The sequence below is a fragment of the Cygnus olor genome, chromosome 1, assembly GCF_009769625.2.
Source record: "Cygnus olor isolate bCygOlo1 chromosome 1, bCygOlo1.pri.v2, whole genome shotgun sequence".
NCBI classification, from domain to species: domain Eukaryota; kingdom Metazoa; phylum Chordata; class Aves; order Anseriformes; family Anatidae; genus Cygnus; species Cygnus olor.
Genome location: NC_049169.1, coordinates 41,337,827 through 41,360,343, shown reverse-complemented (window position 1 = coordinate 41,360,343; position 22,517 = coordinate 41,337,827). Strand labels below are relative to the sequence as shown.

The window sequence follows — 22,517 nt, the reverse complement described above, 5'->3', positions numbered from 1 at the left end:
TTTGTGGAACAGGGAGACAAACAGCTTTTGTACATGGATATTAAGTCACTTAAAATTTGAGTGATTTACAACAAGGGAAATTTAAAAGCAGAATTATTGTTCAAAAGGGACGAAAATATATTAAGAAATGTAAATATAGTCTAGTAGCTGGAAAGCAAGAGCTGTAAGAACTAAATAGCAGCATTTCATAATGATATTTGTTGAAATGCAGACATATATAAAAGGGTTCCTTCTCTTGTAAGCAATTTTTCTTGGGCCAGCACATTGTAGTGGCTTATTTTGACAGTAATGCTACATACATATAGGGCAATCACAGTCTAATAAAAACAGCAATAGAAAGAGGTTAATAACTCATCAAGTCCATCACTCTGCCTGTGTGCAAAGTGCCTGTTCTTTCTGGCACATTTTGAAGTGCCCTATTTATTCAGGAAAAGATTATGCAAGAGTCTGACATGTATCAAATACTGTGATAGACAGACATATACACACCAGATACTAAGCATTGTTACAAAGCCTCATTTTGTGCCAGAACTCAATGCTTATCTAACCTTCATCATTTTAGCAGGAACAGAAATTGATCGCAATTGTTATTGCAGATAACTTCATTTTTGCTCATGCAACTTTCCCACCAAAAAGTTCAATCTCTTCTTTGCTATGGAACTGGTTCTTTAAACAGTTGTTTGAATTAACACAGCAAGGCTGAAGAAAATACAGCTCTCCTTTCAAATGAGATTCATAGGATCATGAAGCAGCATAGTCAGGAAACAAACAACACTTAACTTACTGCAGAGTTATCTTCCAAATGAAGTAATCAATCAAAAACAGAAATGGAGAAAAGCACTCTGCAACACTGCTGATTCACTTTGAATGTGTTTTATGTCATAGACAGAATACCACATGCAGCCCTAAACCAATGTTATTTTTTCAAGATCACAACATAATTACCTTCTGGTTTTAGCAAACGTTACTCTTATTCTAACTGTGGTTACTTATACAGAAGAGAAAGAAATAAAGGTCTAGAACCAGTCTGACTCAAAGCAGTCATACTCAAATAGAAGCTGTATCACTGCAAGGACAGAAAAAAAAATGAAACAAAAAATCTAAAACTAGAACCCACTTTCAAATTGTCATTATCTACATAGGATGAATTTTTAACAACAGAAAAGATACAAGAGAGATATCATCGTAAGCACAGAAGAGTTACCTGGATATGACCAAGGTCTAGTAATATAGTGAAAGATCAGAGTATCATAGAATCACTTAGATTGGAAAAGACCTCTAAGATCATCCAGTCCAACCATTAGTCTAGCACTGCCAAGTCTACCACTAAAACATGTTCCTGAGCACCACATCTACGTGTCTTTTGAAGGCCTCCAGAGATGATAACTTAACCCTTTCAGTGAAGATTTTTTTCCCAATATCCAACCTAAATCTCCCCTGGTGCAACTTGAGGCCATTTCCTCTTGTTCTCATCCTCTTGCTTGTTGCTCAGGAGAAGAGACGGACCCCCATGCCTCTACAACCTCCTTTGCAGTAGTTGTAGAGCATGATAAGGTCTCCCCCAAGCATCCTTTTCTCTAGGCTAAACAACCCCAGCTCCCTCAGCCACTCCTCATAAGACCGGTTCTCTAGACCCTTCATCAGCTTTGTTGCCCTTCTTTGGGCATGCTCTAGTACTTCGATGTCCTTCTTGTAGTGAGGAGCCCAAAACTGAACACAGTATTTGAGGTACAGCCTCACCAGAGCCAAGTACAGGGGGACAATCACTTCCCCAGTCTTGCTGGCCACACGATTTCTGATACAAACCAGGATGGTGTTGGCCTTCCTGGCCACCTGAGCACAGTACTGGCTCATATTCAGCCGGCTATCAACCAATAGCCCCAGGTCCCTTTCCGCTGGGCAGCTTTCCAGCCAGACACTCTTCCTCTGGCCTGTAGCACTGCATGGGGTTGTTGTGCACCAAGTGCTAGAGCTGGCACTTAGCCATGAAGCATGTCTAGTCACGAATTCATCCTGTCAGATACTTGGACAACAGTTTTGTAAATGCTTGAAATAGAAACCTATACTCAAAAGACTCAAAAAGCATACACTTACAGGTTCCAGTAATTCCTACCACAATAAGTAGTAATAGTGAAGCAGAGTCCCATTTTAGAATTCTGAATCTGGATTTGCATCATTCCCTTAGGACAACACTGGCCAAGAAAACTGAAACTACATCTCCAGCAGATCAAGCCTGTGCCCAGATTTGTGAACTATTTGTGATATGAAGGATGTTTCACTACGATGAATATTAGTTCCCCCAGTTATTTGAGCCCTTTCAAAATGCCTTCCTATAGCTCAGAGATTGACTGATGAATGCTTTGGAAGCCCAAGTGGCTATTCATTTAATTGGCCACAGCAAGAACCAGAAAATAACTTGATGTTCAACAGTTTTGCAAGCGCCCAGGCACAAGGAACTCCCATTAATAAAAGTTAAAACTGCATCTATATAACTTGATTCAAAGGAGCTGTCAGTCTGCAGTTCTCAATGGCATTGACAAGAAATGTCTCTTTCTGGAAACACCAATATTTCTCTGCCTCATTCTGGGATTTCATTTTCTGCAGTGGTCTGGAAAGCATCTAGTACAACGCTTCTCTGGTTGAGAGTTATTATTCAAAACTTATTCTGTGGTATTGCCATGAAACTCTAGCCAAGACCACAATTCCTGTGCTAAATGCTGCTTAACAAAGAGCAAAGTCCCTTTCCTGAAAATTTTAGCAGTATCCAATAAGAGTCATGGTGAAATCCACTCAACGTACAGGGATCTTATCAATGCTCGTATTCATCACCACATGCTACTTAAAGACACTCATTTACAAGTAGATCTAGATTTGCAAAGACCTACAAGTACCTAATCAGACTCAACACATCATACAAATTTTTGTGCAGATCCTGCCCTGTTACTGCTCAAGTCCCCAGAGCTTTTCAGTTTTCCCATCAACATTTGCAAGGCCTCCCACATTCAGATAATTTCTGCTGCTTTCCAGGATTTAAAAAAAAAAAAAAAAAAAAAAAAAAAAAAACCTAACACACCTCTTTAAGATAGCCTCAGCTCTGAAGAAAGTGCTCAGAACACAGCTAAGCCTCCACACTTCGCAGACTCTGAAGCAGGCTATATTCACCCAACACCTATGTTCAAAGGTGGCTGGGGAAATAAGGAAATCATATGCATGTCCTGCTGAGCACAACTTTCAGTTTTAATATAGTAGGCAAAGGTACAATTCCCTGTTCTGCCTGACTTGGAGCATATGCACTGGAAATGCCACAGAATTTCTGATTCTGCATAGAAATGAGGGTTCTGCTTGTTGCATCTCCCACAGAGCAGGAAGTGATCTAAAAATAGAGCAACCAAGTAAATCATACAGATTAATCTTGGCAAGTATAGACTTAACCCCACCAAGGCTCTTTGTGAGAACTATATGAAAGAAGAAAACGGTTTTCACAGTAACAAACACCAATGGAGAGACTCAGAAAGAAAGGTCAGGCAAGGGTAGAAAGTTGAACAGATTGTAAAATTTAACCGCATTCCAACCCCCAAAGAAAGGTCTTGTACATGAGTATGCAAAGAGTGACATTAAAACATTTTTCTTTTATTTTATTTTTAAGATAAGCACTCCAAAGTTGAAGTACTTGAGTAGCCCTGTGTCTCAAATAACAACCACATATCTACACTGTAACCAGTGCTTGATACAAGCCAGTTCACCTCTCAAAACACAAATGCAAGATATTTAGAAGATGTCCATTCAACCGTCATTAGTTGCATGACTGACACTAGTGGTAGACGATGTTACTCTTTCACAATCACAATCTGATTTCAACAAATACATATTTCTATTGCTAACAAAGAGAATAAAGAACATGGGAGAATATATAGTTTAACAACTTCTCATTAAGATTGCTTTTTACAGAAGGCAGGAACTAAAGCTAGACATTTTTTAAGCTCTCATTATCAAAAATCCATGAATCTTATAAGTGCCAGTACCTGATCATTGCCAACTGACATGCCTTTACGGAGAGATGCTCCAAGACAGCAAAAGAAAGCAAAATGGAAGACACATATCTTTGCAGCTGCTATGGGTGCCTCTTCTATGCCAAAATCCACCCCTAGTGCTGCCTACACAAAAGCTGCTTCATTTTAAACGGTTTCCATCAATGGCTTGTTTCATAAAATCTTCTGACCTCATAGCGTCCTTTTTTAAATTATGGCCATAGTCCCCAAAATAAACTCAAAAAAAAAAAAGAAAAGAAAAAAAAAAAAAAAGAGTAAAAGAAACAGATGCTTAAATATTGTATTTACCCAAATCCAAGACAACTCTAAATTTAAAAACAATTCCATAGGCCCTCACAGGTTGCTTAGAAAAATACTTCCTAAAGCTAGAGACTAACAATATAGCTCTTGTATTTTATAATATGGGAGGCACCTAAAGAGAAGGAACAAAATGTTCAATTCTCAAAGATTTTTTTTGTAGTCACGTAATTTTAACAAAGCGAGTCACTAAATATGTTCTTGTTTAACAACAGTACATTACTGGGAAGGGCTACTTTTCCTCTTACCATACCTCTTTACAGCAGCTAATTTTCTTCCCTTTTAGTGTTACTGTCCACAAGCAACAAGAATAAAAATTAAATTTTACTGGATTCCCTCTGTTTCAGATGCAGATCCATTCTGAATTAAGTGAGAAGAAATGGTTTCCATAATTATTGTACCACTTGAACTCCAGAGCAGATGCAACAGCTCAGAAACAGAGATGGCACTTATAAAAATCTCAAATAATAAAAATGTTTGATTGGGCAGAATAACTACCTCAAATTTCCTTGCATTTGCTATCACGAAAGAGCGTGTACGAAAGCACTCAACTGCAACAAACAGTACCTAAAAGAACAGCAAGCACTTATTTCTGTGTCAAAGTCTAAAATGACCCTCAGTTTTTAAATATCCAGAAATAAATACAAAAAAATAAAAAATAAAAAAAAAAAGGACTTGGATAAATAAGGTACATACAGTACATAAGCCAGCTGATTAACAGTCTGCAACATGGTTTCACGATCCATCCATTCAAAGGTTGCAAATAATCTATTTTACTTAAGATTACAGTAGTGGGTTAGAAGGTAAGATAAAAAGTATGAGTTGTAAAACTGAAGAGAAAATAATTCCTGCTGCCATTAGGCAACAGAGTCATTTCCACCGATGGCAGGCTGACCGTCACATTTTCCTGGGGATAGCACTGTTATGACTGTCTTGGAGTTTCTCCACATAAGAAAGATGAATAATTTGCCAGAAGGAGAAATTAAGCTATAGATATACACTATATTGCCATCGTGTCATTAACAAAGAAGTTCCAAATCTGCCATCTCTCCCATCTCTATCGCTACCTGGCGAAATACAAGCCAAATGCACTCCACGACAGCAAGAGCAGGGACATGGCTCAGGGCCAAGCCGGGCACAATCACCCGGCAGCCTGGGCCCGCTGCCTCTAAGCAGGACCACAGCAGCAGTGTCAGTCCCATCAAGCCCCAGGAATGGCTGGAGGCAAGGAGAGAAGGCATCAGGGCCAGGCTTTCCCTGGGGAGCTGCTGCCAGTGACGCTTCCTCAGCCAGGACCTCATTCCCCGCCTGCACTGAGCTACTTGGCCTGCCTTGCATTGTGCCCCATGCCCAGCCATGTTGGCTTGCCAAGCCCTATTCTTTTGCTGTTGTTTTAACAGAGCCAGCTTCAGAGGAACAGGAGATGCAGATGGTCCATAGAGTGGAGGAGAGGCCTGACCACCAGCTGCTGCTACTTGCGTGGGGAAGATACGCAACAGGACAACACACCTCATTGGCAAATTGGCTTCTCCCCCTTGGTGCCACCACCAGCCATCAACGGGCCTGCTGCGGCAAAATGAAAAGGGTCATTACTGAAGTATGCCTGACAGTGGGAGTAGAGAATTGTAGAGAATTACAGGTGATGATTTCCCTTGAAAGACTTTCTGCAAGCCAAGTGGGCAGTGACAGTGGGATCTCTTCAGTTCTGTTTCACCCCTGGAGGTCTTCAAGAAACATGTAGATGTAGAACATATTAGCATGGTTTAGTGGTGGACTTGTCAGTACTAGGTTAAAGGTTAAAGGTTGTACTAGATTATTTTAGAGGTCTTTTCCAACCTGAATGATTTTATGATTCTGTGATATCCTCCAGCAGTCCATGGAGAGCCTGCTGGCCCCCACATCCACTACCACTTTGTCTTTCATTTCTTTGTGCCCTTTTTTAGCCTCTTGCTTGTTTGTTTGTGTCCAACAGAGTAAGACCTAGATTGAAGTTTCCAGCTTTGAGCTCTTTTTTATTTTATTTTTTTTTCCTGTTGTGCAGCATCATGAAAAGTGCTGTCCTGCTGGAATTGGCTTTTCGTTTTCTCTGTGGCTGCAAGGAAGCAGACACACTTCTTCCCCAGTAGTCCAGAGGAGCAATGGGAATTAATTTAGTTCATTTTGTTGGGGCCTAATTTCTATCCTATTAATGAGATCACAGTAAAGTCACACCTTGCTGTGACAGCTTGGTGCTTATAACTAATGAAATTTTTGCTTTTGAAATGCTGCACTGTAATACCAAATTAATACCTCAAGTGACCAAAATTAAAAAAAAAAATTTTTTTTCTTTTTTAAAGGAACTGATCCTTCTGATATTCAACATGTGAATCATTTAAATTAGAAACATAAGAATAATGGAATGAGAAATAAATGAAAAAACAGCATTCGTTCCTAATATAAACATCTCCCCAGAAGGAAGTGTTTCAGATCATTTACATTCATATGCTGATTAACTGCATCGAAACTAGAACAAATCTTAAGTTGCAGGAGGTTGGGGTGGTGTTTTATTTTTTTGTGTGTGTGAGTTTTGTTGTTCTGTTTTCTTTAAATCAAACTATCCCTGCTTTTAATTTTGTTTACTTACTTTTCTTGTGGTTAGTCATTCAGCCAAATACAGGCTACAAAGCTAACCTATGTGTACCCAATGCCAGTTCAGCTTTATCATTTCATTACCATGAGGAACTAAATAACAATATAGCCTTTATAGTACAAGTTATTCAAGGGTATCTGTTAAGACTGGCAAATCCCACAAAACTAGTAGATCAGAACATTTGTTTACTTTGACCGTATAGGAACCTGTATAAATTCTGTGATCAAAAACAGAGATTCAGACAAAGATTTTAGTCACATGGGTTTAGCTTACAATATGTGGACTAAACGGTTGCTACATAAAGATTTGTAATTCCATGTAAACCAAGTTAATCACATGCTGACAGAAATATCTGCTGATTTCTTGTTTGTGTTCCACCCCCACCCCCACCCCCAACAAGTGTTTAAAATGGGTATGTTAAGAAGCCTAACTTTTAATTACTGGAAAGAAATGCCATGTAATCTGAAAAATGAATTATAGATTTAAAAAACAAACAAAACAAACAAACAAACAAAAAAACTAGCCACCCAGCCCCAAAAGACTGAAAAACAGGCAGACATTTCTAATGCAAATTACAGACAGAGCACAGAAAGTGTTTGATTTCTGCAAATATATGTCACCTTGGTAGCTGTGACTTACTAAAAGAAAAACATGCAATAATGTGTTCTTGTAGATACACCTGAAGACATTTGTGCATCTCACAGCACTTAAAACAGACACATTGGATTGGGCAATCATGTTTTGTTGTCTGCCGCAAGTCACCTGCTCTTACTTCCTTCTGCAAAAGCACTAAAGATACAGGCCACATCATTCCTTCCTCAGCTCCTCTGTCAAGCAAAATCCCAAACTTTTCTATAAGAAAGTGGTTCATGAAAAGCTGATAATTCGATATGCAGAAGGAAGATAAATTATAATTTTTTCTTCAGCAAGTTATTCAGTTAGTTACGGAAACTCTCAAGCACCTGGGCAAATAGAGGTGGGACCATCAAGCTATCCAACCAATACTCATTGAAATTCCGCATAGGCAATTAGTATTCTACAATTATCAGCTATTAGTTTTAAGTGTGAATTTAGGCCCACAGTAAAGCCCTGAGTTCTTTAAAATTCAAATATTTGGAAAAAAAAAAAAAAAAAAGAAATCTCAGAACCAGCTTGGATTCAACAGGTGGACCTTTATCTTATGCTAGTGACATATAAACACTCGTATATGTTTCCAGAGTACAGTTGGAAATTTTCAGGTCAGAAATTTTACTTTAATAATCTTTCAAAGTGCTAGATAATCTTTTGTTTTCCCTTCACTCTCATCACAGGTTACAATTAAACATCAAGATAATCCAAAAGATTTAGAACTTTGTAAATAGTGTATTCTAAACTAAAGCACATAGCAGTACTATAATGGAGCTTGGAAGAAAAAAGGGTAAGTATTGTCTGATTAACATGGAATCAACACACCACTCAGTGAAGACATGAGAAATTCTTTGCTGCTGCAAGGAACTGTATAAGGTGGTCTCAGGTTAAGCCTCCAGTACTTTGCTACCCCTCCAACAGTAACACTAGTGACAAGAACTCAAATTTATGCATCAAGAGTGTTTTAATGAACCTGTGGTCATTGAACCAGTACAAATTGTGTTTTACCATAAAAGCAGAAGAGACCAAATTCCACAATGAAGAGTTCACAAATTCTGTAATCCTCAAATAAGAAATATGAAAAACAAAAAGGGGGGAGAGGTAGAAAAGCCAAACAAATTTTAAATCCTTGAATTTGCAGACTGCATGCACATTTAGTAATTGAATTTAAGGAGAGTTCCTGCTTATTTAAAGATAAGACATTGTACAATACACCACTCAGTACAGACATAATAACCTGTAGCTGCTGAATCCATTTTTTTTTTTTCATTTAGCTTCAAACTTTGATATCATAGATTACTATTCATTTAATTAAAATGTCTGGGTTGTTTATGTGGTGAGTAAACCTTTTTGTAAAATTTTAATGGTGGGCATCTGTTCTGTGATAGATAAACATGTATTATCTCTCTTGCAATATTAAAGAGAATATTTAAAAATATAGTAAGTCTGTATTTGTCTTTGAATTGAAATCAAAAGTAACAAAAAATTACATGGATGAATTGTCTGTTACCACAGTCACCTGTACCAATAATTGGCCCATTACTATTTCCACTGCACAAAATGGAGAACTAAACTTTATTGTAATTCTCTGTTAAGATCTTTCACAGAGATTTTGCAATCAAGTGTGCAAAAGGAAGATTTTTGTATTTGAAAGACACTGATCCCGGAGCATATTTTTTTCATTACAGAAAATTTTCTGCTTAATTGATCTTCCATAGTTTACATGAAACTTAAGAAATGGAATCCCGTGTCCCTGAAACATCTGCATTGCTTTAAAATTTGAAGTTGGTATGCAGTCCAGTGAGTCATTAAGTCACAAATGAAGTTGAAATTTATTCACTATATATAACTGCATCCAGATCATGTTTGTTCTGCCCATTCACATTTCTTTCCAATTATCTTTTATTTTGAAAACAGGCTTGTTATCATGGGTTGAGGTACTTTCCTTTACCCCACATCAGGCATCATAACTCTTCCCAACAGAGGGAAAGCAAGTGGGTAATGTCATTTGTCACTGATCAGTCAATGGATTATTTAGTGCCTCAGATTTTTCTGAAGTTTTTGCAGTGCTCTGTAACTGTCTGGTAGTGGAAGTAGGAATGATGCCGCTGCCAAAAACATAATAATGCCAGGAGAAAAAATAAGCCTGAATATAATGATCCACAGAAGTCCATGCCAACTTCTAAAGAGATTGTGCGAGACATCTTGTACAGTAGAGAGGAAATGTCTGTCTCTTGCTGAGCTCAGTATCACACTTCTGGTGAAAAAAAAAAATATCAAGGCCCATTCTGTAGCTGAGATGGGCAAAGGTAGCATCTCCCTGAAGGGTCTGGATCTTCAGTCCAGGGGAGTAGAGAAAAATATATCATTAGAGAAAAATATATTGTTAACTACCTTTCAAAGAAAACTAACATATTTGTGGATAAATCCTCTTACATCAATTCCACTCACAACAGAGGTTTGGAAAAGAAAAAGATTAGTCCAAAGTACAGGAGACAGAGATTTTACAGTTCTTCTGACCAGAACAGCATTAGCTGTTCCTAATCAGTTCCTTGGCATATATTTTTTAAGCTTCACATCTTGTTTTGATAAAGCCAAAGATTGTCTGCCCCCTCATTTCAAGTAACCCTTGATATGTTCTTCACCTTTCTGACAATGACATGAAAACTTCTGTGATAATATTATACTTATTTCTGAATAAGCCTGCCCAACAAGACTTCTTAAGACCTTTCATGTCCTATTCAATTAACAGAAATCACTCCTAAGTGAGTAAATGACCCTCCCTTTGGGGAGTGGGGGAGGGGTAGTTTATTTTATTATTTAAGAAATTCAGATTTACATTATGAATTAAGGATATTGGTTACAAATGTGACATTTTAAGAAACCTGAAAAGTTATTTCAGACACTTTTTCAGCCTAGCAGTTAGACTTAAAATGTCAGAAACACATGATTTTCTACATCAAACAGTTTTTAGTCCCCTGACTTATTATTTGATGCTTAAGTATATGATGTAAATGACTTACAGGTACTTATTAAATCATGACAGTTTTACAGAAATTCCTCGATAAGGCAATGATCTCCTAAGGAAGTTTCTTGAGAAATAAATTAAAAAAAAAAAAAAAAGATATCATTATCATTTAAAAAAACAGACATCCTTTTCTCTGAACATCTATAACATTTCATTGTTTTTGATCAGTGGACAAAGTCCAAATTTTAGCAGAAGTTTACAAGAGAAACACTGAGCATTAAATGTCAAAGTATTTAGTTTCTTCTCTACCTTCATGAGGAAGAGGTCTACAAAGTAGAATGGTGGAGTATCCCCAGATCTTGGCCTTTCACTGCACTGTAGCATAATAAGAATTTGAGCAATGAGAGTTGATCCCTCTAATAATTATAGAAACTGATTGTTAAGAGATAAAGACTACATTCTTCTATCGAGTAATAATAATTTGATAGTCTATCCTATGCCCTTGCTTCACATTGGACAGATTCATATAACTCAAGACTGAAAGGCCAGGTCAGGTCCACTAGTTTGGCTTACTGTATGGAAGCCCTACAGAAAGGGCCACCACATTTGGGATTAAAAGCAGTAACTTGTGATGACTAGCACAGACCTTTGAGATATATTTCCAGCCTTGATCCAGCCCAGACACATGGGCACAGTTCATTTCAGTCCCACAGTTTCAGACTCTATTGGCAAGGGCACAATTTAAATAAAATGTAGAAATCATAAGAATTCAGTCCTTAGGCAGTGAAAAGAAATCTAGAAACTGTTCGGGAAACTATCCTCCTGAAACAAATGCATTTTTCCTGAGACAAACATCAGAAGATGGTATTTGCTATTAGAAACTTTAGTTTCTAAGTTTTCCTATTAGAAACTTTATTAGTCCTGCCCTTATCCTCACAATACAAATAAAATAAAATAAAATAAAATAAAATAAAATAAAATAAAATAAAATAAAATCTTAGTTATAGAATGGTTTGGGTTGGAAGGGACCTTAAAGATTGTCTAGTGCCAACTCCCTGCCAATGGCAGGGACACCTCCCAGTAGATTAGCCTGCCCAAAACCCCATCCAACCTGGCTTTGAACATTTCCAGGGATAGAGCATCCACAGCTTCTCTGGGCAACCTGTTCCAGTGCCTCACCACTCTCATAGTAAAGAATCTCTTCCGAATATCTAATCGGAACCTACCCTCTTTTAGTTTAAAGCTGTTGTCCCTTGTTCTGTCACCACCTTCCCTGATTAAGAGTCTCTCCCCATCTTTTCTGTAGGTACCCTTTAGATACTGGAAAGTCACTATAAGGTCTCCCCAGAGCCTCTTCTTCTCCAAGATGAACAACCTCAACTTTCTCAGCCTCTCATTATAGGACAGGTGCTCCAGCCCTTTGATCATCTTCATGGCTCTCCTCTAGACTAGCTCTAACAGGTCCATGTCTTTCTTATGTTTTTACACCCCAGAGCTGAATGCAGCACTCCAAATGGGGTCTCACGAGAGTAGACTAGATGAGGAGAATCACCTCCCTCGACCTGCTGGCCACACTTCTTAAGATGCAGCCCAGTTTGGCTTTCTGGGCTGCACGAGCACACTGCTGGCTCATGTGGAGTTTTTCGTCTACCAGAGCCCCCAAGTCCTCTGCAGGGCTGCTCTCAAGTCCAGCCTGTATTTGTGCTTGGGATTGCCCTGACTCAAATGCAGGACCTTGCACTTGGCCTTGTTGAACTGCTTGAGGTCCACATAGGCCCACCTCTCAAGCTTATCAAGGTCCCTCTTTACTGTATTCTTTCCCTTCAGCATGTCAACCACACAACTCAGCTTGATATCATCTGCAAACTTGCTGTCCATGCCACTAAAGATGTTAAATAGTGCTGGTCCCAATACCGAACCCTGAGGAACACCACTGGCCACTGAACTCCACCTGGATATTTTGCCATCGACCACAGCTCTTTGAGTGCAACCATTTAGCCAATTCCTTACCCTTACCAAGTTGTCCATCTATCAGATTCATGTCTCTCCAATTTAGAGACAAGGATGTCATGCAGGACAGTGTCAAATGCTTTGCACAATTCCAGTTAGACAACAACACTTGCTCTTCCCCTATCCACCAATGCTGCAACCCCATTGTAGAAGGCTACCAGATTTGTCAGACACAATTTGCCCTTAGTGAAGCCATGTTGGCTGTCACCAATCACTTCTTTGTTCTCTGTGTGCCTTAGCATAGTTTCCAGAAGGACTTGCTCCATGATCTTGCACAGGAGTAAGACTGGCCGACAGACGCATTGAACCAACAGAATCCTCAGCTTCGGACACTGGAGTAAAAAATGTTACAGAACATTTCTAAAGCAACATTCTAAAGCAACTCAGTGATTTCTCTCTTGGAAAATATCAACTCTGCAGCATAAGCAGACATTTTCAGTTCAGATCACAATATCAGACTTACTCTTTTTCATATCTTAGGCAATAATCATTGTGAACAATGCCTATCCACACAGAGATTAATAAATTACAATTATTTATTAATTTTCCATATTGCTTCAAATAAAGAGTGAATACATTTTGCATTAATCTATGTCTGAAAAATATTTCATGAATAATTCATGCAATGATAACTCCAATCAATCACGCAATGATTTAAAGACATTTTACTAGTGTTGGACTAACTCTGTTCATTATTGTTCCAGTGAATTCCACATAAAAAGTACCCAAATTGCTCCAAACTCTACTATTATTAGCAACTAAAATTATTCTTGCACCAGAGTGGAACAAAAGGAACAAAAATTCACACTGCCTATATAAAAATTCCCTACTGCAATCCAGATACATATAAAAATAAAGAAATAAATATCTCTGGGGAGGAATGGGAGGTCTCTTGACAGACTTAGGGATGCAAACGCAGTAGCAGAGAGGTGCATTCCAAATCTATTATCATCCAAACAAACCCTAGCTTTTGTATGTGCATCTTGCGGTTGTGGGTTTGAAAGTTTACCCCTCGGAGCATACCTGGCAGCTGAAAATGGTAAGTGCTCCAAATCCACTTCATGTAATCACAACCGTGACCTCCCTGCCTCTGTCCTCGAGCAATGATTCTGAGGCACACGCTATGTGAAGAAAGCTGAAGCTAAATTGATTATTCATTTGTGTTATCATCATCCCCTCCTGCATTAAATGAGAGGCTTCTATTACACGGCAGACTTCTGCTTCACTAAATCCTTTTTTAAAACTTTGCTTTTTCAGATTCAGTTTTATCCTTCTTTTTCCCTCTTGTGCAAGCCTTATTGTCTTCCTTTTCAACTACAATTATCACTTTTCAATACTAATCCTTTCCCAAGAAGCCTAGATTTTCACCCCTTTGTACTGAACCAGATTCCTCCCCATTTGATCCAGTAACTAGCTTATTTCACCATCTAATCCCTTATTTGCCACTTCTGCATACAACCTCAATCGTTCCCAACCTAAGCACACCATTTTCTACACACCCATTACCTCTTCCTTTGTACTTTTCACCTCATTCTCTCTCTAGTGCATAGAATTACCAGTTCCTTTTCTGCCCAATAAACCTTGTTCTTTTCATGTTTTGCCTCTAATCTTATTTTCCTCAAATGTATTTCAAGTCTTTTTTTACATTTAATTCATGTTTAATGCTTAGGCTTTAGATGAGTCTTTTGAGCTGTCACTTTGTGTGGTATAACAAAGAAAAACAATGATAATTACAAAGTGGACAAAAATACATAAAACAGAAATAGAATTGATTTGTTCCAATTGGTTGTATGCATATATAGCATAGTAACATATAGTATATGTTAATCTATATTATCTCCCTGTTGCGCCCTGATGAACCTCCATCTGTAGCAGAACACAAAAATAGAAAAGCCTATTGTACTTTATGGGAATACAAAGAAGGAGTGGAGCTTTTAAGTTACTGACTTTCAGGTAAAATTACCAGCCATTTTTAAGGGTGGAACCATTTTTATAACACAAACAACTACATTTGGATTAGACTGCCAGTATCACCAAAGACAGACAGTCTGAATCTTACCACAGTCAAATTTATTAAACTCTCAAGACAATGTGATGTGTTCATCTAGGCTTCACTGACTCCACCTCCCCCACCCCACCCCACCCCTTTTGCTGCCCCAAATGTAGCTTCTCTTTGAATGGAAAAGATGCAAAGAGAGAGGACAGAGAGCACAGAGAGCAGCTAAACAAGACACAGAAGAATTTCTTTATTTAATTGCGATAAAGATTTTATACATGGATTCCTTTCATATATCAGAAGAGCTCCACTTTTTTCTTCCCTGGCACCAATAGCTTTAATTAGATGGCAGAAGACTATCCACCTTTAGGGACAAGAGCCACAGGCAGGATATGCCAGGGCACTCCTGTGCCAGATCCCACATTTAGGATGATAGCTCATGGGTACCACCTTTGTGATATAGAGAGGCAAGGGTATGCAACTGGTTCATTTTAAGGTTTGTGACATCCAGCTCAATCAAAAGTTTATACCACTGAAAAGATATTTCCTCAAAGACAAAGCTTTGAAAATGAGCAATCCTCCTCCCACACACACACCCCAAACACATCATACCTTGGATTGCGTTATTTCAGAACATCTGCAGTGATACAAACATCACACTGAAAGTGGAATAGATTGCAAGTATTTAAACATGCACTAGTGTTAGTTTTATGCTTTTTAAAGTTTCACGCAAAAAGCCGGGAATAACCAAAGCCATTGGGGTAAGAGAGGTTAATGGGATTAATTTGCAAGACTACATACATTTCCATAATCTTATGATAGAAATGATAGATTTTTCCTCAAATGTAAGGATTACCATCAGATGTCTAGAGGGCAAGCACCAAGGAATAGAAGCATGAGAGCCCTTATCAGGTTATCTTTAATGTGCAGTATTGTTAAAAATAATGTAATTAAGGGTAGTAATATGGATTTCTCAAATAAATTATGCTAATTATATTATAATTTCAAAATTATAATTAAATCTTCAATTATAAGAAACACAAAGGAGATTCAACAATTACATGGCATGTCTTTGTCATGGTGAATATGTTTTAAATTAACATAGCAGCTCATTAAAACAGCTGATTTTATGGAACTACATTTGACAGTTTTACTATATACTCCCACTGACATTGAAGTCAGAATCAATGTACAGTAATAAGAATGGAGACACTTCTATCCTTCTTGTTTAAGCTGATGTGTTTTGTTAATGCAAGTTGATGTGTTTTGTTGATGCAATTTTGTTCAAATAGATGAAAATGGGGACATTTTGTGCCACATTTTTTTACCCAGCTTCTTTCCACTGAGATCATTTACAGTGCAGCTCCACAAATACTCCTACCATGCCAATGAATAAATAGCAAAATTTTATGCAGGAGGGAACCAGGGCAAACAGGCAATGCTCAGGCAAACTTCCTGAAATCTGCTTTGACATAGTTATCCAAATATTGCTCTACTGTTAATAATTACTTGGGAACTTTGCACATACAGTAATTGGTTTCAGGATAAATAGGCATTATGCATATAATTCAATTTAGACTCAACAAAACCCCTTTTGCTTTCCCACTTTGAAATAAAAGGAGTCCAAGCAAGGTGCAAGTGGTTGGAAGATTATCCCATTAATTTCCTTCCCTTCCACCCTCAATATATTGTAAATAAGCATGTTACTGTGTGCTTTTGAAAAAAGTACTAAGCAGAATAAAAGGAAAACAAAGCTTATCTTAATTCTGCTAAGGTACTTAAGGGCATTATTTCTTACTAAATTTCTCTCTTTCTTTTTTTTTTCTTTTTATGGTAGGAGAAACGATATAAAAAGTAGTAGGGTCAAATGTAAGCATTTGATTTTTGACTAGCTTCTCAACAATTTAACTAATTTCTAAAAATCATTCAAAGTATTGCATTTAAGAAAAGCCCTAAAGCCTCAGTTCAAACAGAATTTGCAGCCTGAGTCAACTCTGAAAACAAAGAGAAGTTGAAAGTGGTAAAGTCTCTGTTTACTTTGGATAAGGTCATCCACAAATACTGCAGATTTTGCTCACTCAGGCATCTTCTTTTGTCCCTGAAAATTCTGCATATTTCTATCTAATGTTCTTGAGTGGAGATTCCACTTAAATGCATGTGAATTCTATGTACAAGATGAAACAAAACATGAAAATCGTGTAATTTGTACAACCTGGTTTAGTGAAACAGCCTCTAAGAACCATCAGTTTAGATGCTTCCTGATAGATAGGGCTTCAGTCATTTTAAGTAGACTCCGGTATTCCAATTATATTATCTTAAATAAAGATCAAGTGCCCCTCATACCCATTATTGTCACTTTCAAGAAAAGCACCACAGTTAATAATATGATAGCCAAAATAATATGATATTGTATGCAAAGATAAGATCGCAATCATACTGTGGAGTGAAAAAAAAGGACACGTGTATGCACTATGAGAACAAAATCAGCTTTTCAGGACTCTCAGAATGCTTGCAGTTACATCTGGCTATGTTGCTCAACATCATTAGCCTTTTCCTGTACTTCTTTAAGAACAGAAGCTTTCAACTTAAAAGACTACAAACAAACAACACTGACTATAACTTCTGCACCATTCAAGCTGTTGCTGCTCTCACAGTACCTTCCTTAATTGGCTGCCAAATACACTATTTCACCTCATCTTAAGTAGCTATAAAGCAAACTGCCACTAAATTCTCATAAACTGGAATATTGTGCAAAAACCTGGCAAGCATTTTCACACTGCATAGTTAATGCAGGCAATACTGTCTTTCTGTCTTTTACGTGGAGGGTACCGTGCCATAAGCTGACACAGCTCAGCTCCCCCCACATTCTCACGTTTTGAGTGCTGCTTTGAGTGCCTGAGGATATATCTTATAGTTTTGTTCACAGACTAGTTTGGTGGTTTTGTTTTGTTTTGTTTTTCCCCAGTCATATTATCTATTTCAGAACTTATCAGATACTTTTATGTGAAAGAAAAATTAAGCATACTGGTGAAAAGCAATTTTACCTTTCTTAATACTACTGAGTGGGTTCTTTTGTGGGTAAAATCTTAAACTAGAGTAAAATCCAACATCTAATCAACAGCTCCAGGGGTTATCTTAAGCCAAACTTTAAAGAAACTCTAAACCTGCTGTGAAACTGCTTAGAGAAATCTGGAGGAAGATCTAGACAAAGCCCTTGTAAGAGCCAGGCCATCAGCCTGAAAAAGGAAAATCCATCTGGTGAAGATGCCCCAGAAGTTTGAGATGAGATAGTTCCCCTTTCCAGGATCAAAGGAAAGATGATGTATTTATTTCTCTCACACTCTTTTTTCTTTTTTTTTTTTTACTGTTTTTGCTAGCCTTCCTCATGCAAGTAACACACTGGAAGAGGAGGTTAAAGAATTGCCACTTTCCCAAATTTACCACTGTATTTTATATGTATACTTAAAAAAAATAATAATAATAATAATAAAAAGTCTAATAGCACAAGCAAAATCTTTACAAGGAAAGTTATTTAACAAATCTGTTGTCAGGCCCAATCAGGTATTTTTTGTCCATCATTTAATATTTATCATTTGTTCCTAACGCACCCTGGACTTCAGGTGATAGGAACATTTGCTAGTCAACACACAAAGTTTGGTTAATCACAGTGGATCATTTTCCAGGACTGGCCTCTTCACAGCTGCTATCCCTCCTCCCACGAACATGTTTGTAAGTCAAATGTGAAGCTGTTACTAGAAACTCAGTTACAGTATCACATGTTCTTGATTGTGACTTTTCCAGAAAGCAAAAAGAAATATCCAGGCCTCAACAAGAAAAGAAGGGAAAGGCTCACTAAGATCCCTCGGGTAAGAAACAGGAACTTTCAAGCACTGTCTTATTCACAGAGCTGCCCAGCAATATTCATTAAATCATTTGCTGAAATTTGGTGCTTCCCCTCCTTCTCCCTGTAATTAATTTACAGCATAAGAAAACCCTATGGAAAATCAGTCTGTTGAGTAGTGACTTAAAAAGCCGCATGCAGAGAAGGTCAAGAATGAGCACGTATTTTCAACCAGCAAATGCACTCCCCCTTCCCAATTCTTTCCAGGTACAATATCTGCAAATAGCTCAGTGTCTTGCAGATGAATGAGATCACACACATGGCCCATGAAACCGTCTAATTTTACCTCTGGCAACAGACAAAGTCTGCTAAGGCTCAGGCTCATACTGAGCACCAGCTATGACGTTGCCCAGGGAACGAAAGGACTCAGTGCTCTCAGCCCTGGGCCAGCAAAGGCTGGGACTCTGATGAACCAGAAGGTCTCACACAAGTATGTCTATTCTCTGCTTAAGAAACACAAGTGCTGACAACAATGTCAGACATTTCTTATTCTGAGGCTGAGAGCTTTCCTCACCCACCTGCCTGGTGCTGACCTACTAATGACAGCAAAGAGAAAGCACACCTTTTGCCCTCCCCTTCGTCCTCCCTGCTTTCTCTAGGAATGTATTATTCAGAGCAATGAAAAGTATAGTCAAAAAGGACAGCTACGTTTTTCTGGCTTTTGTACTCTCTTTCTGCTTTTTTCAGATAACGATATCTGGAAATAGCTCAACAGCTTGTTGACAAACTAGATCATGATTGCCCAGCCTGTGCTAGCCCAATATAGACAAGCATTCAACCTGCCCCACCTCATCCTTCATCTCAGAGATGTGAAATCTCCGCATTTTAAAGCAGCGCAAACATACACTTGAAATAGATATCCAGCCAGCAGTCCACAACGTTTTCAGGCCTGAATTACTCAACTAGGAAGATAATAGTAGGTTTTGTATCCACTGTATGAAGTGCCATATTTCTGACAATGAAGGAATTCATTCGCTCCTAGCTTTATTACATGAAAGCACAAAATGCATTTTCAGACAATAAACAGCACCTTCAGTCCCCTTAATTCTATCTCTGGTATCACATAGAAGGAATGACTATACTCTTCCTCAACAAAGTTAGAACCAGCAGATCCAAATCTAGTCTTAAACCATATTTTTTTTCTAGAGAAAAAAATATACAGTTTATGCAAACATTAGCCCTGGTGAGGCCACACCTGGAGTGCTGGGCTCCCCGGCACAAAAGAGGCATGGAACTACTGGGGAGAATCTAGATGATATAAAGCTACAAAAATGATAAGGGACTGGAGCATCCCTAATACAAGGAGAGGCTGAGAGAGATGGGCCTATTTAGCTTAGAAAAGAGAATTTTGAGAGGGGATCTTATCAATGTCTATAAATATCTGAAGGGAGGGTGTCAAGATGATGGGGCTGGACTGGTTTTGGTGGTGCCTGGTGATAGGACAAGAAGCAATAGGCACAAACTGAAACACAGGAAAGTACATCTGAATATAAAGAAAAATTTCTTTACTGTGAGGGTGACAGAGCTCTGGCACAGGTTGCCCAGAGAGGCTGTGGAGTCTCCTTCTCTGGAGATATTCAAAACCCACCTGGATGTGATCCTGTGCAATGTGCTCTAGGGGACCCTGCTTGGCAGGGGTTTGGACCAAATCAGAATATCGGAGTTAGAAGGCACCCACAAGGATCATCAAGTCCAAATCCTGGGTCCCTGGAGAACCACCCAAAAAAAAAAGGGGGGGGGGGAGGGGGGCTGATGCCCAGAGCTCCCTTCTGACCTCAGCCTTTCTGTGTTCGTGTAATTACTTTCTCCTGCATAACAACTTGAATAAGGCCATTTCATCTAAACAGAGCAGAGTCACCCCTCAGATAAAGTGGGGATATGTTGCATCATCAGACTTGCAAGGAAAAAAAAAAAAAGCCATCAAAACCAGATTTTCAGTAGGCAGAAGAGGGAAGGAGTGTGACAAAAGTTACTGCTCTCTGAAGAAAATTAGAGCATGGAAATGCTTAATCAGTCTGAGTTAAGTTTGAAAAGGAAAATTCAATACCTTTGCTTCCCATTAGCTGCATTTTTCATCCATCTTTTAAAACCCAGGAAAGTTGGACTCTTTCTACAGACTTCATGAAGAAGAGCTAGAGCAAAGTTTTTCCTACTATAAGGATCCTTCCATTCTTCCCAGTTCACTAGGACATTTACACATGCACATGCCACGAGGAAGAGTGTGGGAATATTTGACTTAGCAATGCGTATTTTACCCACACACAAATGCAATTTCTGAAGGCTAAGGCAACCGTGTTTCATTATTGGTATATCTGCTATGTCTTCAGTTAAAAACAAAGTCCTCCCACTTTATGACTAAAAAGGTACTAAACAGCCATGTACCTTAATCAAGTTTCTATGATTTTGCATTACTGCTAGCAAGCAAAGAAAATAAGGTAGTACAATACCCAGTGACACAGAAGATGGTGTATTATATTGCTTTGCTTATTATATTACTACAGCTATTCCTATGCCACTTGGAACAGCAACTGGGAATTACAACTTCATCACCCCCCCTTATCTCCTACCCTCTCTCACATCCACACCCCATTCTGAAGTAGATGATCATTTCCTGGGTTATAAAATGACAACCTAGGTAACTTCCATGCATTTTGGCGGAGCTCAGTGAGACACAATCTGTGTAACACAGCCTGGAGACAGGACTGAGACGTGGCCTTTTATTCTGTCCCTTTTCATACTCTAGAAACTAATATGGGACACAAAGCTATCTTAACTCCATGCACATACGAAAGTCCTGATGGTCTGCTATTACTAGCGTAAGTTAGAGCTGCCTTCAGCCACCCCATGCTGTGTGAAAGTTGAACAAATCCCTCTTTGCCCCATGTAGGGTGAGGTATCATCCCAAAACACTTGCGTTTAGTACATTTTAAATGCATCTGAAAACTTGGCCCAAATACTTGTATTTGAATTATCTTTCTTAGTGACACAAAAATGAAGAAAATGAATATTTAAGCCCTTCCTGGTCTTTATACAGTCTGAATAAGTTCCTATTGAGACTGATTTTTTTCCCCCACGTGACTCTTACCATATCATACTTTGAAGCAATAGAATTACATACAGATGGTGTGTTCCTCATCACAGCTGAATTTGATCTCTGTTGTGATATTTTAATAACAAGGTAAAATCAGCATGCATATAATAGCAGGCTGAGCAGTTTAAAAATAAGTCTTCTCTTCAAAAGTAATAATAGCAGCAAATTCTCTTCTCTGCTTCTTTAGGTAATGACTTTATTTGGATACTAACTGTCAGATTCATGGAAACATTTTGAAGACTGAGAATGTTGAAATACTTTCGATAACAGTGATCACAACAGCCATGAAAATGACAGCAAATGACTTCTCAAGTGAAGCACAAGACAGAAAAGACATTTCATAAATGTTAGGCTCAGATGTTACCTGCATAACTCACTCCCCCTAGGTAAAAGCTTCTATCTATTTGAATTCAACTTTTTTTAGTGATTACAAGAAATAAAATATAGCTTTAAAATATATATATCTAAAGCCATGTCAACTATTAGCAGAATATTAAAGTGAACTCTGACACTGAACTATAGCTATGATTCTTTCCGCTACTGTAGAACTTTCAAAGTGGCAACAGTCAAAGAAAGAGGTTATATGTGCACATTTAACTATAATAATCATGTATTTCACACAGTAGAAGAGTTCAGTACTTTTTAATTCAAATTCTTTCTTCTTCAAATTTCTTCATTAAGTTTTCTTGTATGAATGAGGTTGCAATGGACTTTGGCCAATAAAACACAGATAACCTCACACATAAGGATATTTTAATACATATTAAGTATTAAATACAGCTATTACCAACTTTTTTGATGCCTTCTATTTATAAACAGTTTAAAGGCTATTTATTTTCCAATTCATAGATTTCACTTTCACAGCAAGGCCCAAATTCAAGTAGTACAGAAGAAATACAATCTAAACTAAGCCAGTGTCATGAGGGATCAGTAATACTTGGAACATATA

The 22,517-nt window shown here is 38.1% G+C and overlaps 1 long non-coding RNA gene across 2 annotated transcripts in view; it reads right to left on the bottom strand.

The window, feature by feature from the left end:
• Positions 1–22,517, bottom strand: part of LOC121068597 — a 104,977-nt gene that overhangs the window by 63,863 nt on the left and 18,597 nt on the right. The window lies entirely within an intron of this gene.